The sequence below is a fragment of the Sarcophilus harrisii genome, chromosome X, assembly GCF_902635505.1.
Source record: "Sarcophilus harrisii chromosome X, mSarHar1.11, whole genome shotgun sequence".
Lineage (NCBI taxonomy): Eukaryota > Metazoa > Chordata > Mammalia > Dasyuromorphia > Dasyuridae > Sarcophilus > Sarcophilus harrisii.
This window is the reverse complement of record NC_045432.1, coordinates 48,762,765-48,788,373: the sequence shown is the minus strand read 5'-3', so window position 1 is coordinate 48,788,373 and position 25,609 is coordinate 48,762,765. Positions and strand designations below refer to the sequence as shown.

The 25,609-nt window shown below is 34.6% G+C and overlaps 1 long non-coding RNA gene across 1 annotated transcript in view; it reads right to left on the bottom strand.

Moving 5' to 3' along the window:
• Window positions 1-286: 286 nt before the first annotated feature.
• The window catches only part of LOC116420215, a 36,919-nt gene continuing 11,596 nt past the window's right edge, over window positions 287-25,609 (bottom strand). The window contains exons 3-4 of the long non-coding RNA XR_004230503.1: window positions 3,168-3,334; window positions 287-1,048 (exon numbers count right to left, since the gene is read on the bottom strand). This is a non-coding gene — a long non-coding RNA (uncharacterized LOC116420215). The remainder of the gene's footprint in view (window positions 1,049-3,167; window positions 3,335-25,609) is intronic.

Sequence of the window (25,609 nt, the reverse complement as noted above, 5' to 3'; positions counted from 1 at the left end):
TGATAATTCTTTATGAATTCACAGGATGCTAAAGAAGTAAATAATTAGATGAAGCATTCAAGTGCACAAACTCTCTTTTATATTAACTCAACATCCTTTCTTTCTGGAAATAATTTCCTTCAGATATTCTGAACTGTATTCTAAAAGTATTTTCCTTTGCATAGGCCTTTTTCCTGCTTTCTTCTTTTGCTGGCTTTCTCTCCCTTTACGGATTTTTTTTTTTTTTTTTTTTTTGCTGAGGCAGTTGATGTTAAGTGTTAAGTGTCTGAGAACAGATTTGAACTCAGGTCCTCCTGACTTCAGGGCTGGTGCTCTATCCACTGCGCCACCTAGCTGCCCCCTTATTGACCTTTTAATGAAAAATTTTATGCTCAAAATGAAGGAGAGACTCTCATAAGTGAAGAGTATTAGAACCAGTATAGATCATTTTAGTATGAATTTCTGAAGCATTGTCTTTATGATACCAAAATGAAAAAAAAGAGAAAAATTTAGTCATCCTGGTTATTGAGTAATATTGAAGATGGTCAAAAGGAGGTGGCAAGAGCTGTCTTGGCACAAATCAAATAATCAGGGTGGGGTAACTTGGGTTTTACTTATGGGTGCTGAATTTAAAAGGCACTTTTAACATTTGTAGATACTCAGCAGCACAGAAACAATATATCTTAATACATAGGAAGGAACTGTATAGTATATAAACTTTGCATCTCCATTAACATATAATACAGCAATTGGCACATAACACTAAATATTCAATACATGAATAAATGAATACCAGGATACCAACTTTTCAGCATTACAATGATGTACACTATATAAAGAATATACATAAAGACAGTACTATTGTCTACAGAGAAAAATATAGAGACCTTTCCAGTATGTCATATTCTAATGCTAGTTGCTTACATTATAAATTAAAGGGTTGTTAAATGACTCATTGTAACAATATATTTTGTTAGGTCTTAAATTCGCTGATGCTGATGCTTTGCACATAGCTTGGCAGCCTTGGGTGAGAAATCTTGTTTCTATAGGTTGAGATTTATAGATGAGCCTAAAAAAATGGGAAGATAAAGATTAGTAGCTCATTTGTTTTAAGTCAGCTCAGACTGAGTAAAGAGTGAATAGTTATTGATGATCATTTATCTCCAACTATAAAAAAGTCATTACAAGGTTATCTGGAAGTTGGAGGAAGCTCCTTTGGAAAAAAAATAGACCTTATTCTAATGAAAAGGACAAGTATAACATATTTTTCGTGATATATGATAATAGAAAAATATCAAGTACAAACTGTGAATGTTATTACATTTCTACCCATTTCACTCTTTTGGGGCTAACTTGGAAAATGTACTTTGTCCACATCAATAAATATGTATTTCTCAGTTCAAAGAAATGAGTAAAAATTGTGATTATACTTTAAATAGCACCAATTTATTCATCAGAGTTATTTCTCAAATTGATGGATTTATGATCTCATTCATCTGAGTACTCTCTTCAGTGATACAAATCACAAAGCATTAATGCCTTTCCATCCTGTATAATCTTTGTTGACGTGTGCCCACTGATCCTTCTCCGAGACCCACTGAACCTGTTGCGGGCCTTCCTCTAGTTTTCATGGCATTGCTTTGAGACCAGTGAGGCAAATGGGCTATCTAATAGTTACCACAACCTTTCACTGTATGACTGTTTGTACATCTCTCTCCTTATATCTTTCACATTGTTTCTTTGGTGTAGTTCTTGGTTGATATTGTGTGGCAGCCTGCTGGCATCTACCACGTGACTTTTTATTGCCTTCTGGGTGACCCTTAACTTTAATTCTTTGGAAACTAGAATTCTGCAGCTCTCAATTGCACATCAGATATACTGTTTTTGAAAAGACACGTTTGAAGAGAAATTTGTGAGCTGTTTTGATTTGCATTTTTCTTATTTTTGGCAGTTTGGAGTGGTTTCTCATATGGCTGTTAACAATTTGCAATTCTTCTTTTGAGAAGTCTTTGTTCATATCTTTTGAGCATTTACTTTTTTGGCTTTTGGTCATGTTTTAGTTTTTGTCTATATATCTTAGTTGTCAGACCCTTTTCAAAGATTATTTGATATAAAGATTTCTTATAACTAGCCACTGTCTTATCCTCTTTCCATTGATTTTGTTTGCACAAAAGTTTTTCAATTTACCGTAATCAAAATTTTCTGTTTTATTTTTTGTAATTGCATCTGTTCCTTTTTTGGTTAAAAATGCACCCTTCAATCAGAGCTGTGAAAGGTATCTTATCTAGTTCTTTTCTAATATTTTTATGGCATGACCTTTAATATTGAGGTCACATTCATTTTTTTATTGTAGCGTATTGTATAATATGATGGTCTTTGATCCAGAGATTCCACTGGTAGGAATCCACTGCTAGGACCTATCCCAGGTAGGTCAAAGACAAAAATATTTATGCTAACATGTTTTGTGGTAGCAAAGAATTGGAAACAAAGTAGATGCCCGTTGACTGGGAAATGGATAATCACATTGTGTATAAATGTAATGCAATAATATTATGCTGTAAGAAACAATGAATATGACAAATAGAAGCAGGGGGTGACAAATGAACTGAAACAGAACCAGGAAAGTGATATATACTATGACTACAACAACATAAATGGAAAGAACAACCACACAAAACAATTGAAACTGTATAAGGTACAATTATAAGCTTATTTTTTCCCTACCTATTTGAAGAAGTGTGTGGAAGGGGGAATGGCTGTAAGAAGATGCATATAATAGGATCAGAACTGAAAGGAAATTCAGAGATTGTCGATGCCACCTCTCTCATTCTACAGTAAAGGAAACTGAGACTTTGATTGCTTAAGTGACTTGTCTAAGATCACACAGCTAGTAAAAGTCTGAGGTAGAATTTGAACCATCTCCCTGATTCTGATAACTGTTCTCAATTCAAACTACATGGCTGACTTCCAGTGTGATGGTAGATTTTTTCACTATCTTAATTAGTTTTGATGATCTGCTTTTGCAAGGGATGTATGTCTGAGGGGGGAGAGAGAGATGTGGGGAAATGTAAGGGATGAAAAAAACTGATGTCAGTAAAACATTTATGAAATAAATATTTTAAAAGATGGGCTTTTGTTTCAGGAAGAAGCTTAGTGAAATAAGAAGTATACTCACCAAAGGTACTCACCATTGTACTGGACAGTGTTCACTACAGATGCCAAATGGAAGAAGGATTCCCTTGGGATAGCGATGCCATGCAGATGCTCTTATTATAGATGTCTTTCTGCTGATTGCATAAAGCTTCAGTGTATTTCAGATTCTTCTTCAATATATTTCAGAATCTAACTTTTCACCCTGGAAAAATATGATAGCCAGTATGTACTTATAGTTAGATGACTTAAATATTTACATGTGTTTCTGTTCATATAGCATTTATCATGTTGTCAGAGACCTTTCAGTAGTGAGTCTCTGGTTCAAGGTATGGACATTTTGATTAATTTTCCCATAATTCCAAATTATTTTTTTCCAGAATGGTTAGACCAATTCACAGTTCTGTCAACAGTATATGTCTTCCTATTTTCCCATAGCCCCTCCAACTTGACTGTTTCCATTTTTACCAGTTTCCAGGGCATAAGGTGAAACTTGAAAGGTGAGAGGTGAATAAACCATTTAACCCACTTAAAGGCAGTAATTAGATTGTAAGTCTTGATAGATTTATCAGGAAAGCATAGGATAAGGGAATAAACATGTATATGTTTATTATACTTTGTGCGAGAAAAGGTACTAAGTTCATATCTTGATTGGATTGCTCAAATTTGTAGATGTGAACAGGAAACAATCAAAAATGTCAGAATTATAGACAAATGCAAAAGATCCACAGAAGAAATGATATGAAATTAACAAGAGTTTTTTCATATTGACTGAAGAAATATGGTTATGTCCAGTGAGTCATCTAATGAAAATATCAAGCCAGTTTAGGTCTAAGAGATTTTGAGGGTCTAGCAATAGAGAAAAAGGAAGGAGGACATTATAGGCTGAATGAAGAAGTATTGGAAATCTGGAGGCAGTCAACAAAATGAAGAAGGTAAGATAGTTTTAGCAGAGAGAAAGAGAATAAAGAGGGCCACTAGCCCTATAATCACCCCTTACTTCAGGGACTAAGGGAAATCTATGAAAAGGTCTTCTCTTTCTTCAACTTCCCTTCCTGATGATGGTCTATTGACAGATATTGTAATATACTCTGCTACTTCTGTACCCTAATTTTCCAGTCATCTGATATTTGTCTCAACCACAAAGAGGTCAAGTGTTAGCACAAGATAAATATAAATGTAAGTTATGGAAGAGAGGCAAACCTCTACCTAAATGTTAGGAATTTTCCTAGACTGGGGTGATTGTGACTTCACTACTAATGCTTCATTTACTATAAACTCTCAAAGCAGTAGAGGAGGGAACCATGTGAATCTTAGGGGATGCCAGGCACAAAACAAACTAATAATTATAATAGTATGTTACATACCTTTTTCTTTTTTAAAAAATAATTTAAAACATTTTAAACTTAAGCATAAAATAAAAAGAGAAAAAAAATAGCCATATATACAGCAGACCATAATAGAAGATTCAATGTAGAATAATAAATTTCCTTTTCCAGAAAACATCTATAATAAACAATACATATTGTTTTAAAATCTGCCCAACTATTCTTTGTTTCCTTGTTGATTTTATTTTTTCTGCTGTACATTTTTTATTTTATCCCTCCCCTGCAAAGGCTACAATTAACCTTGGATATCTATCTGTCTACACACACACACACACAAACACACATACATAGATATAAACATACACATACCCTAATACAATGGTTCTAAAACTTTTGTTCTCAGTATCTTCATGTTGTTAAAAAAAAAACTATCTAGGATCTGGTTAAAGAGTTTTTGTTCACATGGGTTATATTTATAGCTATTAACTATATTAGAAATAAAAATAATTTTTAATTTGTAGACCCTCTGAAAGGGTTTCAGAGACCCCCAACAATTCTTTGGACTACACTTTGAGGACCACTGCACTAATATATAGATAGATAGATAGATAAGGCAGCACTATTTTTATTTTCTCCTGTCATCTATTTCTCTGAAGGTAGATAGCATCTTCCTTCATATGCCCAAGTCTTTGACGTTTTTCTAAATTGATCAGCTGATCATTGTCAACACCACAGCAGTATTCCAACCCAATCATATTCTATTTGAGAAATTGTTTATGAAATCCTCCCCCCGTTTTCTGTATTACTGCTATTCTTGGCTATATAGGTTTTATTTATACAAGAAGATTCATATTCAAAATTATCCTTTTTTACATTTCAACAATGTCTTATGTCTGATACTGCTGGATCTACTTCCTTTACATCTTTGTTCCTTGGCTTTTTTTAAATTGCTGATCTTTTGTTTTTCCAGATGATCTTTATTATTTATTTCTAATACAGTAAAAATAATTTTGATTAATTTAAGTTGGTTGGCATGGAATAAATAGATAAGCAAGGTAAAATGCAATTTAAAAATTATATTGGCTTTACCTACCCATGAACACTAAATATTACTTCAGTTATTTAGATCTGAGTTTATTTGTATAGAAAAAGTTTTATGTTTATGTCTGACAGGAATGGTATAAAAATATTGAATAATATGGCTGATAGAGTGTAGTTTGTCTATTTTTCACTTTTGATTAGATCTATGTTAACTTTGACTTTGTCTGATATTGATTACTATCCATGCTTTTCTTACATAATAAATTCTATTTCTGCTCTTTATTTTATCTTTGTGTATATCTCTCATTTTTATAATGTTTCCTGAAAGCAACATATTTTTTAATTCAGATGCTTAATCTGTTATCTATTTTCAGTTTCTGGATAAATTTATCCCACTCACATCCTAATACAATTATTTATTGTGTGTTTTCGTTTTCCTCCTTCCTGTTTTCATCACTATCCTTGTCATCCTCTTTACCCTATCTCTCCTCCTTTCTTGGCTTTACTTTTACCCACCACCTTGCCCTCCTATTACTTAATCAATCCACCCCTTTTAAATTCCTTTATTATTCTCTTCCCCCACTCTATCCCCTTGCCTTCTTATTTATTTCTGAATTTAGAAGATATACATAATATGCATACATATGTGTGTATAGATATATATTTAACCCATTTCTGATGAGAATAAAGTTACAGCACTAACTACCCTCCCCACTACTAGCTTCTTCTGTATCAGTTTCTCTGTTTATGCATCATTTATATGAGATAATTTCTCCTTTTTTATTTCCTTGCTCTGTTTTTTTTAGAATCACCCCAAAGTACTTAGCCCAGCCTAAATCTTTCTGTCAAACTACCCAAACAATGATGATAATCATGAGAGTATTGCTAATATTTTCCTATTTATGAAGCAATTTGATTTTATTGAGTCCCTTTTAATTGATCTTTAATATTTACCTTTTATTTCTCCTAGATGTTATGTGTTGAATTCCCCCCTAAATTCTGAGGTTTTGTCACAGAAACGTGAAAGTCTTTCAGTTTGTTAAATTTCCTTTTTCTTTCTATCTTTTTTTTAAATTCAGGATTATATTTAACTTTGCTGGGTAAGTTTCCTTTGGTATTAACTCCAGCTCTATTACTTTATGGGATATAGTATTCCAGAACCTATGGTTCTTCAGTATAGTAGCTGCTACATCTTATGTAACTCTTATTCTAGCTCCATAATATTTGAATTGTTTTTTTTTTCTTGTTGCTTCCAACATTTTTTCCTTAACCTCGTAGTTTTGAAACTTGCCTTTCATATTCCTGTAAATTTTCTTCTTGGTATCTCTTTTAGGTGGTGATCATGAATTTTTTGTACTTCTGCTTTGCCTTCTTATTCTAGAATTTCAGGACATTTTACTTGACAATGTCTTGTAATAATATTGTATTAAGATTCTTTTTTTAATCTTAATTTTCAGATAGTCTGACTGTACTTATATTATTTTTCCTTGATCTGTTCTCCAGATCTGTTGTTTTTCTGATGAGATGTTTCACTTTCTCTTCTATTTTTTCATTCTTTTGATTTTGTTTTATGATTTCTTGGTATCCTGGAAAGACATTGGCTTCTCCTTGCTCAATTTTAGTTTTCAAGGAATTATTTTCTTAAGTTTTTATTTTCTATTTCAAGTTGGTTTTTATGATTTTCTTGCATTGCCTTTATTTCCCCCTAATTTTTTCTCTCTCTTATTTTATTTTGAAGTCCTTTTTAAGTTCTTCCAAGAACTGGTTTGGTACTAGGGATTATTTGACATTTCTCATTGAAAAAGGAGTGACTTTGGAATTATATGAGCAAAATTACAAAACACTTTCCACACAAATAAAATCAGATTTAAATAATTGAAAAAATATTAAGTGCTCTTGGATAGGTCGAACGAATATAATAAAGATGACAATATTACCGATTTATTTAGCGCTATACCAGACTCCCAAAAAACTATTTTAATGACCTAGAAAAAATAACAACAAAGTTCATATGGAAAAACAAAAGGTCAAGAATTTCAAGGGAATTAATAAAAAAAAAAATAAAATGAAAGCGGCTTAGCTGTACCTGATCTAAAACTATATTATAAAGTAGTGCTCACCAAAACCATTTTGTATTGGCTAAGAAATAGATTAGTTGATCAGTGGAATAGGTTAGGGTCACAGGATAAAATAGTCAATAACTATAGCAATCTAGTGTTTGACAAACCAAAAGATCTGAACTTTTGGGATAAGAATTTACTATTTGACAAAACTGCTGGGAAAACTGGAAATTAGTATGGCAGAAACTAGTGATGGACCCACACTTAACACCATACACCAAGATACGATCAAAATGGGTCCATGATTTAGATATAAAGAATGAGATTATAAATAAATTAGAGGAACATAGGATAGTTTACTTCTCAGACTTGTGGAAGAGAAAGGAATTTGTGACCAAAGAAGAGCTAGAGATCATTATTGATCACAAAATAGAAAATTTTGATTATATCAAATTAAAAAGCCTTTGTACAAACAAAACTAATGCAAACAAGATTATAAGGGAAGCAATAAACTGGGAAAACATTCTTACAGTTAAAGGTTCTGATAAAGGCCTCATTTCCAAACTATATTGATAATTGACTCTAATTTATAAGAAATCAAGCTATTCTCCAATTGATATAAGGTCAAAAGGATGTGAACAATTTTCAGATGATGAAATTGAAACTATTTCTACTCATATGAAAGGGTGTTCCAAATCACTATTGATCAGAGGAATGCAAATTAAGACAACTCTGAGATACCACTACATACCTGTCGGATTGGCTAAGATGACAGGAAAAAATAATGACGAATGTGGGAAGAGATGTGGGAAACCTGGGACACAGATGCATTGTTGGTGGAGTTGTGAATGAATCCAATCATTCTGGAGAGCAATATGGTATTAAGCCCCCAAAGTTATCAAACTGTGCATACTCTTTGATCCAGCAATGCTACTACTGGGCTTATACATAACCCAAAGAGACACTAAAGAAGGGAAAGGGACCTGTATGTGCCAAAATGTTTGTGGTAGCCCTCTTTGTAGTGGCTAGAAACTGGAAAAATGAATGGATGCCCATCAATTGAAGAATGGTTGGGTAAATTGTGGTGTATGAATGTTATGGAATATTATTGTTCTGTGAGAAATGACCAGCAGGATGAATACAGAGAGGCTTGGAGAGACTTACATGAACTGATGCTGAGTGAAATGAGCAGAACCAGGAGATCATTATATACTTCAACAACAAAACTGTATGAGGATGTATTCTGATGGAAGTGGATATCTTTGACAAAGAGAAGATCTAATTCAGTTCCAATGGCTGAATGATGGACAGAATCAGCTAGACCCAGAGAAGGAACACTGGGGAATGAATGTGGACTATTTGCATTTTTGTTTTTCTTCCCAGGTTATTTTTACATTCTGAATCCAATTCTTCTTGTGCAACAAGAGAACTGTTCGGTTCTGCACACATATATTATATCTAGGATATACTGTAACCTATTTAACATGTATAAGACTGCTTTCCAGGGGAGGGGGTGGAAGAAGGAAAGGGAAAAGTCGGAACAGAAGTGAGTGCAAGAGATAATGTTGGAAAAAATTTCCCATGCATATGTTCTGTCAATAAAAAATTATAATGAAAAAAAGAAAAAGGAGTGACTGTTAAAGCTCCATTATCTTCCTCTGACTATGAACCCAGATCTTCTCTATCCCCATAGTTACTGTCTATGGCTGGGTTCTTCTTTGCTTACTAATATTTATTTATTTATTTTTAGCAGCTATTAGTATAATCATATGATGTTCCAAGTCTTGAGGTGGGTCTTGGGGCCCAAACTTGACTTCAGCTCTTAAGCTACAATTAGGACCCCTAGCTGTACTGTGCTCTCCACCCTGGAACTGAAGGGACTCTGCTCTCCTGCAAGGCTTCACAATCAACAGGGTTCCTGCTCTTCACTATTGTACTTACCTGATATGTGCTAGCTCAGTTTCCCACCAGTCATTGCCCTGGCTGCATCTGCTTAGCACAGCTGTGCTTAGCTTTCCTCAGCAGCACTTTTCTGACTCAGCCTCCGGATATCCCCCTCCCCATTACAAAGTGAAAATTTCTAAGCTTGGGGCTGCCTCTCAACCTAGCTGCCCCCAGGGCTTGTTGTTTGTTGATTATGTAGAGTTCATCTGAAGGTGTTTGCATTTCACTGAGGCCCAGCCTCTTCCCTTAGCCCCTTGGTGATTGGGTCTTTTGTGGGGTCTTCCCCAATTGTTTTAGGGTTGAGGACAACTGCTTTACCCCACATTTATTTCTGCTGCTTTGAGGTAATACTCTTATCTTTTTTGTGGAGGAAATTTGGATAGCCAAGTTTTCTGACCTACAATGTCTTTCCTGATTCCTTCCCTTTCTCTTAATATTAGTGATTTAAAGCAGTCTTTCATACTATTGTCCATAGTTTTCCATCCTCCTTTTAAGAGCTGTTGGTTCATTTCATAAATATTTGACCTCTTAGTTTTGGGAATAATCTTTATGATTTGGGAATCTTCTTTATGAAATGGTGGCCAGTATTCCTGGCTGAACTGAATACAGTTCCCCAGAAGGATTATAAGTTACCTTATTCTGGATATCACATCTTTTTTTCTTCCACAAAACAAAAGCGTCCTGATTATTATCACAGGAATTATTGTCTAGTCATGATTCTACAATTCTGTAGTGGGGATATCAGTCTTTTGAATCTATGTAAAACTTTACATACATTCTCAGTCAATTTAAGCCTTTTAGATTCAGCCTATTCTACATTTAGATTCATCCTATTTTAGACCACAGATAATTTTGTAACCATGTTACCCAATATCCTCTCTGGCCCTTCTAGACATTTGTGACTTTGATAAGCCATTCATACTTTAAATGACTTACAAAACTGTTAAAATAGCTTAGGATCAAAGATTGGTCCCCTTTGTACTACATTAGAGACTTCCTCACTGGAAGTCTTTATTCAATCTTTTAATCAACTGAAATTTAGGTGCTGACCATGGCCCAGGCACAGTGTTAAGCGTGGAGATCTAAAGAAAGGCAAAAGATAGTCCCTTCCCTAATGGAGCTCACAAATCTAATGTGGGAATAAACACATAAGTAAATACTTATGATTATTTCTTAGGTAGTTTGGAAAGGCTATTTTTGTCAAGGTATGGGTTTGATAAGATGGTCCTTGAGCTCCCTTCCAAATTTGAGATTCTCTTAGCTTTTCAAATTAATATTGATCTTTTAATGATTACTCTTTGAAGTTGTTCATTCCCTCCTCTACTTGAAATTGATAGAGACATCAATTTGAATCTCACTTCTATTACCTACTAGCTGTCTGACTATGGGAAGGTCACCCCTCTGAGCTTTCCTCATCTGTAAAATGGGGAAAATAATGACTATAGAACACATTTATCTTTTAGGGTTATTGTGGGATTCAAGGGAGATCATATGTATAACAGTATTTTCTATACCTTAAAGTACTATATAAATATCTGGTGTTATTTTTATTTTTCAGCAAGTTCTAAATTTCCTAACGGCACTCATAATTAGCCCAAATCTTTTCACCCTGTCCATAGGGATGGCATATCAAATAATTTACTGTTATCTAGGTAGACGTCATATGCAGAATTCCCTCATGTGTCAGTCTAATTATCTTGTCATCAAAGGAGATGAATACGTGAAGAAATTTAATTAGTCATGCTGTCTTTTAGTGATTATTGTTTTTCTTTCTAAATGTTCAAAAACTATCACTTTAATGTTTTAGAAATTTACTGGAGAGAAAAGTCAGATTCACTGACCAACAATCTGTATACTTGACACTCTTGAGATCTCCATCTTTATCTTTCTTTTTTATTTTTTTATTATTATAGTTTTTTCATTTACAAAATATATGCATAGGTAATTTTTCAGCATTGACAGTTGCAAATCCTTTTGTTCCAACTTTTCCTCTCCTTTACCCCACCCCTTCCCCCAGATGGCAGGTTGACCAATACAGGTTAAATATGTTAAAGTATAAGTTAAATACAATTTATGTATACATGTCCAAACAGTTATTTTGTTGTATAAAAAGAGTCGGACTTTGAAATTGTGTACAATTAGCCTGTGAAGGAAATAAAAACTGCAGGTGGACAAAAATAGAGGGATTGGGAATACTATGAAGTGGTTCATACTCATTTCCCAGAGTCCTTTCCCTGGATGTATGAAGCTAATTCAGTTCATTACTGCTCTATTGGAACTGATTTAGTTCATTGCATTGTTGAAGAGGGCCATGTCCATCAGAAATAATCTTCATATAGTATTGTTGTTGATATATATAATGATCTTCTGGTCCTGCTCATTTCACTCAGCATCAGTTCATGTAAGTCTCTCCAGGCCTTTCTGAAATCATTCTGCTGGTCATTTCTTACAGAGCAATAATATTCCATAATATTCATATACCACAATTTATTCAGACATTCTCCAATTGATGGGCATCCACTCAGTTTCCAGTTTCTGGCCACTACAGAGAGGGCTGCCACAAACATTCTTGCACATACAAGTCCCTTTCCCTTCTTTAAAATCTCTTTGGGATATAAGCCCAGTAGTAACACTGCTGGGTCAAAGGATATGCACAGTTTGATAGCTTTTTGAACATAGTTCCAAATCGCTCTCTAGAATGGTGGGATGTATTCACAGTTCCACCAACAATGTATCAGTGTCCCAGTTTTCCCACATCCCCTCCAGCATTCCGCATTATCTTTCCCTGTCATTCTAACCAGTCTGACACGTGTGTAGTGGTATCTTAGAGTTGTCTTAATTTGCATTTCTCTGATTAATAATGACTTGGAGCATCTTTTCATATGGCTAGAAATAGTTTCAATTTCTTCATCTGAGAATTGTCTGTTCATATCTTTTGACCATTTATCAATTGGAGAATGGCTTGATTTCGTATAAATTAGAATCAATTCTCTATATATTTAGGAAATGAGGCCTTTATCAGGACCTTTGTAAAAATGTTTTCCCAGTTTATTGCTTCCCTTCTAATCTTGTCTGCATTAATTTTGTTTGTACAAAACTTTTCAATTTGATATAATCAAATTTTTCTATTTTGTGATCAGTAATTATCTCTAGTTTTGTTTTGGTGATGAATTCCTTCCCCTTCCACAAGTCTGAAAGGTAAACTATCTTGTGTTCCTCTAATTTATTTATAATCTCATTCTTTATGCCTAGGTCATGAACCCATTTTGACCTTATCTTGGTTTTTTGGTATTAAATCGGGTTTTTGGGTGCCAGTTTCCCCCAAAAATGTCCCAATTTTCCCAACCCCAACCTTTTCCCCTGATTCTTAAACCCAAAGTTGGGGTTCTTTTGTTCAAACCACTTGATTAATTGGACTTCCCCAAATGGCTAGGAAATGTTTAACTTCCGGAAATTTTCTTCCGGTCCTTTAATTCATTTACAATTGAATTAATTTCCTGATAAAAGAAAAACCCAAAAAAGGCTTCAAGAGAAAAATTTTCCCTTTAGTTCCCCAAAATCTTTTTTTATTGGGGCAAACTTTTTTTGATTTCCACCTTAGGGCAAACCCAGTTTGGGGAGAATTTCCCCTTCCACAAGCCGAAAGGAAACCCAAGGTTTTTTATTTTAACCTCTTCTTGGGCAGGAGAACCCTTTCCTTACTTTATAGGATTGGAATAAGGTTTCCCAAAAATTTCCAATTTCCCAGGGAAACCTAAAACAACGGGTGAAGTTTCAACCCCAAAAGTTGGGTTCCTTGGGGGCCAACCCTAAGATTAATTGCTTCCGGCCAAGAGGCCAGGCAACACAGCCGTAAGGCCCCTGCTTTCCCTCAGTTCCTTAAGGAAGCCTCCCGGAATTGCCAATGCCCCTTTCCCAAAAACAGTTCCAAGGGGTTTTTTCCTTTTTTTTTCTTTGGGCAGGTTTTTTGATTCCCCTTGACAAATGGGCAAAAAGGTTAAAAAGGACTTTAATTGGGTTGACAGCTTTTTCCCAGCAGGGAACCCAAGATTCTAAACCCCTGAGGAGTCAGTTACCCTTCCAGGTGAAGGCCTCAGGGGAAGAATCAACCCCAAACAGTGGATCTTTGGGAAGGAATTTAAAAGGCTCTCACATGCTTAGAAGAAAAAGGGAAAAGGGGAGGCCTTGGCCAAGGAGCTGAAGGAAGTTCCATTCCACCCTAAAAGGCAGAATTTGGGGCCCTTTTTTTGTAGGTTTGTCTCAGAAATTTCTCTAAAAATAAACAAAAATTAAAAAATTCCTTTAAACAAATTGGACAATTTTAAAAAGAAAAAAAATGAGGGAAAAACAAACTTCATTGAAAAAAGGTAGAACAAATGGAAAAATGACCTTGGGAGAAAAGAAAATTTCGGTCAAAGGAAGAAAAAAAAAAAGGAGGGAAAAAATGAAATTCCCTTTTTGGGGAAAAAAAAAACAAACCTTGAAAAAAGGTTAGGAATAAACGAAAATAGGCTCCCAAAGAAAAAATTGGGGAAAAAAAAAACCTGAACAATTTTGGAAATTAGAAAAGAATAAAAAGTATAAGAAAACAAAGGGAAAAAAGAATTGAAAAAGGGAATTTGAATACCCAGGGAAAGGGAATCTTAAAACCAAAAACCAAACAAAGAAAAATAAATTTTAGTGGGCCAAAAGGCCAGGAACCCTAAACGAAGGAAAAAACCCCAAGCTAGAAAACCCAATTCAAAATAGAGGGAGCCAAAATAAGGGATCACCTGAGATCTAGCAGCATCCACATTAAAAGATCAAAGGGCCTGGAATATGATATTTGAAAGGTTAAGGAACCAAAACCAAAAATAACATACCCAGCCAGAATGAGCATCTTTTCCAGGGAAGAAGATGGTCATTCAAGAAATAAGGAATTACAATTCTATTTTTTTTGGTGAAAACCAGAACTTAACAAGAAGTTTGATCTGCAAATATAGAACTCAAGAAAAAACCTTAAAAGGTAAAAAAGAAATCTTGGGAACCATTTTCTGTTGTAAAGATGTATAAAAATACATGCATACCTTTGTTCTAGAAATTAGAGGGGAAACAACATTGTATCAGAAAAAGGGTGTTGGGGTACTATATCTCACAAAGAGGCAAAGGAAACCCATTATATCTGAGAGAAAGAATTGGAGGGGGTTGGAATATAGTGGGATTTTACCGCCATAAGAATTTGACTTTAAGAGAAAAAAAAATTTTAGACAATTTAAAATAAGGTGAAACTTCTCCCATCCATGGAAAAGTGAAAAAGGGAAGGAATAAGCTTAAGGAAGGGAATACAGAAACTGAGAGGGAAAGGAGAAGGATAGGGGAGGAACCTAAGGGGGAGGAGGGATACAAAAGGGAGGGCTGTGAGAAGCAAGGGTGCCCAAAGTTTTAAAAGGGGGAAAGAAGGGAGAAAAGCATAAATAGGGGTTAACAAGATGGCAAGTAAACAGAATGGGTAATTTTAACCATAAATGGGTAATGGGGTAAACCCCCCATAAAGAGGGAAGGCAAAATTAGCAGAATGGATTAAAAAGCCAGAATGCTAAAAAGTTGTTTACAGGAAAACACCTGAAGCAGGGAGATACATGAAATAAAGGTAAAAGGATGGAGCAAAATCTACCATGCTTCAGGTGAAGTCAAAAAAGGTTAGGTAGCCATCCTTGATCTCAGATCAGGAAAAACAAAATTGATCTAATTAAAAGAGATAAGGAAGGGCACCTATCTTGTTGGGGCAAGGCATAAATAATGAAGAAACAATATTAAACATATATGCAACCAAGTGGTTAGCATCTAAATTTTAAAAGAGAAAAAGAGAGCTGCAAGAAGAAATAGAGAGCAAAACTATAATAGTGGGAGAATCCAAGCTTAATCTGAATTAGATAAATTAAATCACAAAATAAATAAGAAAGAAGTCAAAAGGTAAATAGAATACCAGAAAAGTTAGATATGATAGACCCTGAAAAAGAAAGGAGACAGAAAGGAAACACTTTTTTTCAGGTTTGGAACCTATACAAAAATAGACCATATATTAGGACATAAAACCCTCAAACCAAATGCAGGAAAGAAATAGTGAATGCATTTTCAGACCACGATGCAATCAAAATCACACCCAACAAAAAGCCAGGGGGACCAAAAATAATTGGAAACTAAATAACTTCATTTAAAGAATGATTGGGTGAAAAGCAAATATAATAACCTAATAACTTCACCCAAGAAAATGACAAAATGAGACATCATATCAAAATTGTGGGATGCAGCCAATGGTAAAAGGGGAAAATTTAATCTCTAGAGGCTTTACTTGGCATAAAGTAGGAAAGAGAAGGTCAATGAACTGGGCTTACAACTAAAAAATGCTAGAAAAGGAAACAAATTAAAAACCCCCAGTCAAAACACTAAACTTGAAATTTAAAAATAAAAGGGAGATCAAAAAAATTAAAGTAAAAAAACTATTGAATTAATTAAAAACTAAGAGTTGGTTCTATGAAAACCAACAAAATAGACAAACCCTTGGGTAAATCTGATTTAAAAAGGAAAGAGGAAAATCAAATTGTTAGTCTTAAAATGAAAAGGAGAACTCCCACTAATGAAGAGGAAATTAGAGCAATAATTAGGAATTACTTTGCCCAACTTTATGGCAAAAATTGACAACATAAAATGAAAATGGAAGAATACCTTTCAAAAAATATAGCTTGCCCAGATTAACAGAGGAAGAAATAAATATCCTAAACAGTCCCATTTAGGAAAAAGAAATAGAACAAGTTATTAACCAACTCCCCCAAAAAAATCCCCCAGGGACCAGGATGGATTTACATGGAATTTACCAAACATTTAAAGAACAATTAACCCAATGCTATATAAACCATTTGAAAAATAGGGACCGGGAGTCCCACCAAACCCTTTTACGATACAGACATGGTATTGATACCCAAACCAGGTAGGTTGGAAAACAGAGAAAGAAAAATTATAGACCAATCCTCTAATGAATATTGATGCTAAAACCAAAGATATTAAAGCAAAAGACCACAGAAAATCATTCCAAGATAATACACCTGATCAAGTAGGATTTATAAGGAATGCAGGGCTGGTTCAATATTAGGAAAACTATCAATAAATTGGCCATGTTAGTAACCAAATTAACAAAACCATATGATCATCCTTAATAGATGCAGAAAAAGCATTTGATAAAAATCCAACATCCATTCCCTTTATTAAAAACACTTTGAGAGGAAAGGGAATAAATGGACTTTTCCTTAAAATAATCAGCAGCATCTATTTAAAAAACCATCAGTAATTAATCAATGTAATGGAGACAAATTGCAAACCATTCCCTAATAAGATCTGAGGGAACCAAGGTTGCCCACCATCACCGTTACTATTTAATATTGTATTAGGAAATGTTAGCTTTAGCAATAAGAGCTGGAGAAAGAGATTAAAAGGAAAAGAATAGGCAATGAGGAAAACCAAATTTCCCTTTTGCCGATGACATTGATGGTATACTTAGGAACCCCCAGAGACTCCCAACAAAAGTTATTAGAAATAATCCCAACTTTAGCAAAGTTGCTGGTTATAAAAATAAACCCACAAAGTCATCAGATTTTTTATATATCAATAAAAAATCCAAAACAGTCAGAGTTACAAAGAGAAATTCCATTTAAAGTAACTACTGATAGTATAAAATGTTTAGGAATCAATCTGCCAAGGGAAAATCAGAACCTTTATGAGCAAAATTGGGACCACTTTTCACAATAAATTAAGTCTGATCTAACCAATTGTTAAAATTAAATGCCTTGAATAAGGGCGAGCAAATATAATAAAGATGACAATAGTACCTAAACTAATCTATTTATTTAGCGCTATACCAATCAGGCTCCCAAAACTATTTTAAATGACCTAGAAAAATAAACAACAAAATTCATATGGAAAACAAAAGGTTTAAGAATTTTCAAGGAATTAATGAAAAAAACCAAATGAAGGTGGTTTAGTTGGGTACCAAGATCTAAAATTATATTATAAGCAACAGTTACCAAAAACTATTTGGTATTGGCTAAGGAAAGATTAGTTGGATCATGGAATAGATTAGGGTTCAAGGAAAAACAGTCAACAAATAGAACCCAGTCTTTGACAAACCCAAAGATCCCAGCTTTTGGGATGAGAACTTACTGTTTGATAAAAATTGCTGGGAAAATTGGAAAACCTAATATTAAGAAATAGGCATTGATCCATACTTAACGCCATACACCAAGATAAGGTTCAAAATGGGTTCATGACCTAGGGAAAAGAATGAAATTATTAATAAATTAGAGGAACACAGGATATTTACCTTCCAGACCCAGGAAGGGGAAGGTCTTTATGACCGTTAGAACTAGAGATCATTACTGATCACAAAATAGAAAAATTTTGATTACACTAAACTTGAAAAGTTTTTGTACAAAACAAAACTAATGCAGACAAGATTAGAAGGGAAGCAAAAACTGGGAAAATATCTTCCGTTAAAGGTTCTGATAAAGGCCTCATTTCCAAAATATATAAGAGCTGACTCTCATTTATAAAGAAACCAAGCCTTCTCCAATTGATAAATGGTCAAAGGAATGAACAGACAATTTGGATGATGAAATTGGAAATCATTTCCACCATAGAGAGTGTTCCAAATCATTATTAATCAGAGAAATACAAATTAAGACAACTCTTTGAGATACCACTACACACCTGTCGATTCTAAGATGACAGGAAAAAAATAATTATGATTTTAAGGGGATTGGGAAAACTGGGACACTGATACATTGTTGGTGGAGCTGTGAACGAATCCAAACCATTCTTGGAGAGGTTCTAAATTAGCCCCAAAAGTTATCAAACTGTGCATACCCGATCCAGCAGTGTTTCTACTTGGGCTTATACCCCAAAGAGATATTAAAGAAGGGGGGGACCAAAGGTGCCAAAAATGTTTGGGCAGCCCTGTTTGTGGTGGCTAGAAGTTGGAAACGAGGGATGCCCATCAATTGGAGAATGGTTGGGTAAACTGTGGTATATGAATGTTTGGGAATATTATTGTTCTGTAAGAAACGACCAGCAAGATTAATACAGAAAAGCTTTGGAGAGAATTACATGAATTGGATGCTTAATGAAATGAGAGAAACCAAGAGATCATTATATACGTCAACAACGATACTGTAAGGAAGATGTTATCTGATGGAAGTGGATTTCTTTGGACAAGGAGACCTAATTCGGTTTCAATTGATCAATGATGGACAGAAAGAAGTAACCCAAAGAAAAGAACACTGGGAAATGAATGTAAACTGTTTGCATTTTTGTTTTTCTTCCCAGGTTATTTTCACCTTCTGAATCCAACCTCCTGTCAAAAAAACTGTTTGGATCTTCCAAATACATTGTATCTAGGATATACTAAATATTCAACATATATAGGACTGCTTGCCATCTAGGGAGGGGGTGGAAGGTGGGAGGGAAAAATCGGAACAGAAGTGAGTGCAAGGGATAATGTTGTAAAAAAAAATTACCCTGGCATGGATTCTGTCAATAAAAAGTTACTATAATAAAATAAATAAATAAATAGATAAATAGATAAATAAAAAAAAATTAAAAATAGGTATCAAAAAAAAAATAAAAATATATTCATAAAAAACACTAGATTATTAAAGTTATTGGCTGTTTTGTCCTTTGAATCTAACCTATTCCACTGATCAACTAATCTATTTCTTAGCCAATACCAAATGGTTTTGGTAACCGCTGCTTTATATATAATTTTAGATCTGGTACAATTTAGGCCACCTTTCATTTGATTTTTTTTTTTCAAACCTTGAAATTTTGACCTTTTGTTTTTCCATATGAACTTTGTTGTTTTTTTCTAGGTCATTAAAATAGTTTTTGGGAAGTTATTTGTATAAATAAAAATAGATTAGGTAGGTGTATTGTCATCTTTATTATATTTGCTCGCCCATTCCAAGACCATTTAATATTTTTCCAGTTAGTAAGATCGGACTTAATTTGTGTGGAAAGTGTTTTATAGTTTGCCAATAGTTCCTTTGATTTTCCCTTCAGTTAGATTCCTAAATATTTTATACTATCAGTAGTTCTTTAAAATGGAATTTTCTTTAACTCTAACTGTTGGATTTTGTTAGTGATATAAAATGCTAAGATTATGTGGATTTATTTTGTATCCCAACTTTGCTAAAGGTGTGGATTATTTCAATAACTTTTAGTGGAATATCTGGGGTTCTCTAAGTATATTCATAATTTCATCAGCAGGAGGTGATAATTTGTTTCATTACCTCCTAATTCCTTTAATTCTTCGTCCTTTAATTGGGGAGGCTAGATTTCAATTAAATATTAATTAGTAAAATGATAGTGTGCAACCTTGTTTCACCCTGATCTTATTGGGAATGGTTGAGTTTGTCCCTCATAACATATTACTAATTGGTTTTAAAAGATGCCACTGAATTTTTATGAAAAGTCCATTTATTCCTATAATTGGTTTTTAATAGGAATGGGTGTTGGATTTATCAAATGCTTTTTCTGCATCTATTGAGATGATCATATGGTTTTTTAATTTGGTTATTAATATGACCAATTATACTGATAGTTTTCCTATTTTGGAACCCAGCCTTTGATTCCTGGTATAAATCCACTTGGTCATGGTGTATTTAACCTGGGGATGATTTTCTGTAGTCTTTTTTGTTACTATCTTGTTTAAGATTTTAGCATCAATATTCCCAAGGGAGATTGGTCTTAATTTTTCTTTCTCTGTTTTCAGCCTACCTGGTTTGGACATACCATGCCCGTTTTGGAAGGGAATTTGGTAGGACCCTTCATTCCCTATTTTTTTCAAATAGTTTATATATCAATAAAAATTGTTCTTTAAATATTTTGGTAGAATTCATGTAAATCCATCTGGTCCCGGGGATTTTTTCTTAGGGAGTTGATTCATAGTTGTTCATTTCTTTTCAAATGGGACCATTTAAATTTACCTCCTCTGTTAACCTGGGAAGCCTATATTTTTGGAGGTAGTCATCCATTTCATTTAGATTATAAAATTTATTGGCATAAAGTTGGGCAAAGTAACTCCTCTTCAATGGTGGAAAGTTCACCCTTTTCATTTTTAAGACTAACAATTTGATTTTCCTCTTTCCTTTTTCTAATCAGATTTACCAAAGGTTTATCTATTTTATTTTTTTTTTTCATAAAACCAACTCTTAGTTTTATTTATTAATTCAATAGTTTTTTTTACTTTTGATATCATTAATTTCTCCTTTTAATTTTAGAATTTCAAGTTTAGTATTTGATTGGGGGAGTGTTAATTTGGTTTTTTCTAGCTTTTTAAGTTGCCAGCCCAATTCATTGATCTTCTCTTTCTCTATTTTATTCAAGGAAGCCTCTAAAGATATAAAATTTCCCCTTATTAGTGCTTTGGCTGCATCCCACAAATTTTGGTATGATGTCTCATCGTTGTCATTATCTTGAGTGAAATTATTGATTGGGTGAAAAAGCAAATTATAGACACAATCATTCTTAAAAATGAGATTATTTAGTTTCCAATTACTTTTTGGTCTATTTACCCCTACCTTTTTGTTGAATGTAGTTTTTATTGCTTTGTGATCTGAAAAGAAAGCATTTACTATTTCTGCCTTCCTGCATTTAATTTTGAGGTCTTTATGTCCTAATATATGGTCAATTTTTGCATAGGTTCCATGAACTGCTGAGAAGAAAGTATACTCCTTTCTGTCACCATTCAGTTTTCTCCAAAAATCTATCATATCTAATTTTTCTAATATTTTATTTACCACTTTGATTTCTTTCTTATTTGTTTTGTGGTTTGATTTATCTAATTTTGAGAGTGCAGAATTGAGATCTCCCACTATTATAGTTTTGCTGTCTATTTCTTCTTGCATCTCTCTTAACTTCTCCTTTAGGAAGTTACATGCTATACCACTTGGTGCACATATGTTTAATATTGATATTGCTTCGTTGTCTATGCTACCCTTTAGCAAGATGTAGTTTCCTTCCTTATCTCTTTTAATTAGATCAATTTTTTCTTTTGCTTGATCTGAGATAAGGATGGCTACCCCTGCTTTTTTTTACTTCTCCTGAAGTATAATAGATTTTGCTCCAGCCTTTTACCTTTACTCTGTATGTATCTCCCTGCTTTAAATGTGTTTCCTGTAAACAACATGTTGTAGGCTTCTGACTTTTGATCCAGTCTGCTGTCTGCCTCCTCTTTATGAGAGAGTTCATCCCATTCACATTTACGGTTAAAATTACTAATTCTGTATTTCTTGCCATCCTAATATCCCCATATTATGCTTTTCTTTTTCTTGCCTCCTCTTCCCCCCTAGTATTAAACTTATGGGCCCCAGTTGTGTCACATAGCTCTCCCTCTTTAGGATCCCCTCCCTCCTCCCTTTGAATCCCTTCCCCTTTCTTGTACCCTTCCCTTATTACTTTTTTTCCTTTTCCCTTTTCTTCTCCCAATTTTTAATGAGGTGAGAGAAGATTTTTTTTGTACAACAAATATGTTAATGATTTCCTCTTTGAGCCAACTCTGATGAGAGTAAGATTCACACAATGTTCCTCCCCCTCTCTAAGTTCCTTCAGATATGATAGGTTTCCTTTGCCTCATTGTGGATGTAGTTTCCCTCTTTTTATCTCCCCTTTTCCCTTTTTCTGACACTATCCCCTTTCCATTTCTACTTCCCTTTTTTGTTTTATCAGTAAAATCAAATTATACATATGGTTTTCATGTATATCCACAACAGAAATACAGTTTGCAAGAGTTCTTTTTACTTTTTTCTGCTTCTCTTGAGTTCCATGGTTGGAGGCCAAATTTTTTGTTTAGTTCTGATTTTTTCCTTAGAACCAAATGGAATTCATCTGTTTCACTAAATGTCCATCTTCTTCCCTGGAAGAAAATGCTCAACTTAGCTGGGTAGTTTATTCTTGGCTGCATTCCAAGTTCTTTTGCCTTTTGGAATATCAGCTTCCAGGTCCTTCGATTCTTTAATGTTGAGGCAGCTACATCTTGAGTGTCCCTTATTGTTGCACCTCAGTATTTGAATTGTTTTTTCCTGGCTGCTTGTAATATGTTTTCCTTAGTCTGATATTTCTGAAATTTGACCACAATATTCCTTGGAGTTTTTCTTTTAGGGTCTTTTTCAGAAGGTGTTCAATCAATTCTTTCAATACCTATTTTACCTTCTGGTTCTATTATATCTGGACAGTTCTCTTTGATGATTTCCTGTAAAATTGTATGTAGGCTCTTTTTTTCATCATAATTTTCAGAAAGTCCAATGATCCTCAGGTTATGTCTCCTAGATCTATTTTCCAGGTCTGTTGTTTTTCCAAGTAAATATTTGACCTTTTTTTTCTAATCTCTCATTTTTTTGGTTTTGTTTGACTGATTCTTGATGTGTCAACGAATCATTCATTTCTATTTGTTCATTTCTGATTTTTAGTGAGTTCTTTTCTTCATTAGCTTTTTTTACTTCTTTTTGTATATGTGCAATTGAATTTTTAAATGAGTTGTTTTGCCATATGGAATTTTTTTCCATTTCACTAATTTTTTTAGTGAGTTGTTTTTTTTTTGCAATTTACAAATCCTACTTTCTTGGGAATTCTTTAACTTTTCCAATTCACAAATTCTGTTTCCCTGCATTTTTTTGGAGTTTTTTACCTTTTCTAATTTACATTTCAGAAAGCTATTGCTCTTTTGCATAGTTTCTCTTTCCTTTCCCCATTTTTTCTTCTAGTTCTCTTTTAAGATTTTTAATAGTCTCTTCTAGGAGAGACGTTTGTGTTGGGGCCTAACAGTTGTCTGGAGACTGTCTGCTATTAGTCTCCTTGGGGTTGAAACCTGCTCTCTTTCTGTATAGAAGCTATTGATTGTCCTTTTGATATTGTTACTCATTTTTAAAGCCTGTAGGGTCTGCCTTCAGGGCCAGGAGGTTACCAGCTTCCTCTGCAGAACAGGGATAGATGTATGGATGGATAGCTGTCCTGCCAACCAGCTACAAAGAGCAGCGAGGTACTGGAGTGCTCTGGGAAAGAGTTCCCCACCAGAAGTAACTCAGACTCAAGTGTCCTGCACAGAACTCTGCTGTGTAAATTAACAACTGCCCTGAGGCTAGAGGCTGAGTGTCACTACCCCAGGCCAAAGCCTGTTGTGGGCCTGTGGGTATTAGCGGCTGACCAGTAAATAGTCCTGAGTGGACCAAAAGTGTCCCTGTCCAGGGAAGCACGGTCATGCTGCAAATGTTCTATTGCCCCAGGTGGAGCCCCCCACTGTGCAGATTAGAGGCTGCCCCGGGCTGTGCCCCCCTGCCATGCAGATTTGTAACTGCCCCCACAAAAGCCCCATACAGCAGAATGTGGCTGCAGGGCTGTGTTATGGTCTGCACTGAGTCACTTCCGGTTTTGGGTGGTTATAGCCAGGTCTTGTTAGGTTCTAGTGGTTTTTTAGAGAGTACCCTCCGTCTTTGGCTTTAATTTCTCTACTGTTTTACTGCTTTATAATTAAGGCAGAGCAGTTAGCCTATGGGAGGATTGTCTCTAGCCACAGAGGTCACCCCCGTCCATGGTCTGCTCCAGATGCTAGTCTCTCCCTGCCTGCACTGGTCTGTTCCTGGCCCCTCAGGACAAACCTTTCCTGGAACTCTTCCAGATTATCTTTGGCTGGTAAATTGTTGTGCTTCTAAACTTCATGGGTTTTACCAGTCAATTACTTTTTTTGAGGCTGAATTTAATAGGTGGCTGTGAGTGTGTGAGAGGAGCTTAGAAAGTCATGTGTGCCTTCTCTGCTATCTTGGCTCCCCCCCCCCCATGGGCATTTTCTTAAGATTATCTGTCTGTCTTTCTATCTATCTATCTATCTGAAGAACTTTTCCTTTCTTTAATATTGAGACACCTCTTTATGCTACAGTATCTTTCAATAGCCAGTTCTTTAGTACTCCAGAATATCATTCATTTGGGCCTGATGAACTGAAATTGTTGGGGACAAATAGTTGCTCCCTTATCATCTGATTTATTTATGGGTTCAATTCCTTGTTAACTCTTTTTGTTCTCTTCTTCCAAATCTAAGCTTCACTCTGCTTAGAAGAAAAATCCAAGAGCAAAAAATTGAATAGTTCTGTCTTCTCACCTGTATCTTTTGTCATCATTCTCTTCATACCTAGTAGTAGTCCACTCCTTTCTTTGATTCTCCTCTTTTAGTAAGATGGTTTAAAGGATTTTTTTTTTGTTGTCCCAAGCATTAATTTACAGGCTAAACTCATTCTGTGTTTGAGGATTCCTGACTGTGTTCTTTATAAAAACCCAAATGGCCCAGTGGATAAAACAATGGGGCCTGGAGTCAGGGAGACCTCAGTTCAAACCTGGCTTCAGATAGTTACTAGCTGTGTGACCCTGAGCAATGATCTCTTAATCTCAGGGCAACCCAATTTCCTCAGCTGTAAAATGGAAATAATAATAGGACTTATCTTGCGGGGTTGGTAGAGTATCAGGTGAAATAATATTTATAAAGTGTTTCATACAATGCCTGGCACATGGTTGGTTGTTGTCCTTCCCTCTCAGAGGGTCAAAATGATATCAATGTTAGAATTGAGGTACATAGTAGTTCTTTGTGTAAATACTAGTTTTTAGTATTATTATTAGTGAATTCTACTCTATCTCCATTTCTCTAAATTATTCACAAATGTGAGGTAGGTGGATGAATTGACTGTGTGATTCTTTTTCCTCTTTATGCAGTTCTACTGTATGAAAACACTTTGTTTTTATCAATAGTCCGTCATTATTACTATTATTATTGTACAGTACAGGCAAATTTCTGTTACATCCCCTTTCTAGGTAGAGCTTTGAAGAATGATTATCTACAGCTGTCTTCTCTTGCTTCTATCTTGCTCTCTTTCCCAAATCTTGGAAAATAAAAAGGAACTAGTGTTCCCTCCCAGGCTGTGAGGCCAATATCCAATTATCCTTGAGAGAAGCTCAACTCTATAAACCCTTGGGGACAGATGTATCTTTGGGGCAAAATACAAAAATTGATATCTCTTTTGGAAGTAGGTTCCAACCTAA